General features: G+C 44.8%; 1 non-coding gene across 1 annotated transcript; it reads left to right on the forward strand.

Annotated features, from left to right (window-relative positions):
• The first annotated feature begins 1,298 nt into the window (after positions 1-1,298).
• On the forward strand, positions 1,299-1,453 carry LOC143306276 (5.8S ribosomal RNA). The gene has a single exon (XR_013063720.1). It is a non-coding gene; the product is annotated as a 5.8S ribosomal RNA (ribosomal RNA).
• Positions 1,454-2,500: the final 1,047 nt, after the last annotated feature.

Raw genomic sequence — 2,500 nt, forward strand, 5'->3', positions numbered from 1 at the left:
AAATTACACCGACACGGTTACGTGCGGAGGTCGCTTTGATTACTCATCGCGTTTCTCCCGTCCGTTCGGAACCGCCGGCAAAAAAACTGTGCGACCAACGGCGCCAAAGAGCACGACGCCGGACCATTTCTCTCTGGCTGATGTGAATGGAAGTAAAAGACGCTTGCGTGAGGTCTCTCGACCTTTATCTCTCTAACTTATACTTATGGGTCGTCGTCTACTTGATCGGGTACAAACAAGTCGTAAGAAACAAACAAACAAACCACAAAAATACAAGTCGTAAAAAAACAAACTTCTGTTGGTTAACCTACAATATGAAGGATCGAAATGAAAGAAGGATCATATTATTACAAACCGAAAGTGAAGGATCATTAAAATTGAAATACAATATATATAAATATATAAATGTACCCGTCGTTGCGACACCCTAGTTAAATGGAAAGATATAAAAAAGAGAGAAAAGGAATACAGATGACCCGCCGTCTGATCTTTGCTAAATGATCTGGCATCACCGGAGTTTTTTTGGTCCGTGTTGCGTTCGCTCTATTCGAAATGAAACTCGCGGAGGCGAAGAATTGTTAAAAGTTTACGAAGCGTCTAGGAGTGGTTAAAACTGAGAGAGTTGAAACTACGATGTATTAGAACGAGCAACCGTCGAAACTTTGTTTTCGCGACGTTCTTTTCGTCGCTCTCGTCCCCACGCTCCTACGCTTTGGTTGTTTCTTTGCCATCCGTGTTGCGATAAAAAGATTTCTCCATTGTCCAAAAAGGACGGATCGAGATTCCTCTTTCGAGAGGGAGAGAGAGGTACTTGCGGGTAACCTGGAATCTACGAAACACGCACCGTGGTAAGATTCGTGCGTCCGCCTGATCGATGTGTGTTGTTTACGGACCGGCTGAGAAGCGACGATAGCGAGTCTTTGAAAAACTATGTGTCCATTAGTTAGACCGATCGTCGCCGGCCGTGTGTCTGTTCGAATCTCGCAACCCACGATTCAGCGACAGGACGCGCGCTCGCATTCCTTGTGTGCGTTCGTACTTTTCAAGGTTTTTAAATGTACTTTACGCCCGACCGTCGAGAGGAGCGTGCCACTGGGCGTTTCTCCGACGGTTTCCGTCCTTGGACGCGATCGTGTCGTCAACGATCGAACAAACAAACAAATACGTTGGCGACGCCCGAATTCGCTCTCCCGCACGCGCCGGGTGGGAGAGTGATGTGGGTATCGAATGTGATGCGTGTTAATAATGAAAATAACACTCTAAAGATCTAAAGAGTTTGAAATACAAAATTTTACGATTACCCTGAACGGTGGATCACTTGGCTCGTGGGTCGATGAAGAACGCAGCTAATTGCGCGTCAACGTGTGAACTGCAGGACACATGAACATCGACATTTCGAACGCACATTGCGGTCCACGGATACAATTCCTGGACCACGCCTGGCTGAGGGTCGTTTTCTTAACAAAAGACTGCTTGCGTTTGCTTCTCGAAAAAAGAGTAATTCATTTCTTTCTAAACATCTCGCCGTCGTTCAACGAAAGTAGAACGTTTCGGAGCGGGATTATCGAACGAAATTGAAAGAATGAATGAACGATAAACAAAGAAAGAGTCGCAACGTACGAGCGATAGTTGGGCAGTTCGTCGGCGTTTGTCGTGGAAACGATGTGACGAAAATCGCAACCGATACACTAAATGCAGGCCGTTAAAGGAGAGAAACAAATTTCGAAATATCTCTTCGAACTAGCGCAAGTGCGTCACGGCGCGCGAGTCGTTCGTTAAAATTTATAAACGACCGCCCGTGAAAGCACCGAGTTCTCGGAAGATAATCTATAAAGATTCTCCATCCTGCTGGAAGTTATCGGATCGGCGCGATTGTTCACTTGTAGAAATCCACGCTCCCGACGTTGCCAGAAACGATATTTACGAAAGGTGTGTCAAAAATAAACGAAAGAAGCTCTCCTATAAATTTAGAAAAAGCAAACGAGTGAAATGTTTGAGATGATAATTTGCTGAAATGCAAGCTCGAATAGCCCCAGGGTTTCGAATGATTCCCCGCGCTTTATACATCTCTCTGTTTACAAACGGTGTATAAATGAAAGATCGCTTCAGATGGGTCGTCGCTGTTTGACGCGCGATGCTGTTCCTTTTTTTTTGTCTGTCTGTGCGTTTAGCTTCGCTAAACAAGTTAAATGGTTAAAAAGCGTCGAAAAAGCGAATACACACGCGACAAGACAAATCTAACGAGTAAAGGAACGCTCCGCTCCAAGATAAAAATGGTTGTTTACAATCAATACAGCGTTTCGGTACCCCTGATCGTAGTCTGAAACTGTGTAACAAAAGAGAGGAAAGCGAATGGTGAAGGAACTTCGAAGCCTCCGTGGCGTGGCTAGAACTTGTGATAAAAGTATGTTTGCAGCAATTATGCATGCTCCCGTTAAAACAGCATTTCAATGTCTCGCATGGCTTAAAGCTCTAGGAGGCTTCAACATTTAGAATACAT

This window comes from Osmia lignaria, unplaced genomic scaffold (genome assembly GCF_051020975.1).
Source record: "Osmia lignaria lignaria isolate PbOS001 unplaced genomic scaffold, iyOsmLign1 scaffold0005, whole genome shotgun sequence".
NCBI lineage: Eukaryota > Metazoa > Arthropoda > Insecta > Hymenoptera > Megachilidae > Osmia > Osmia lignaria.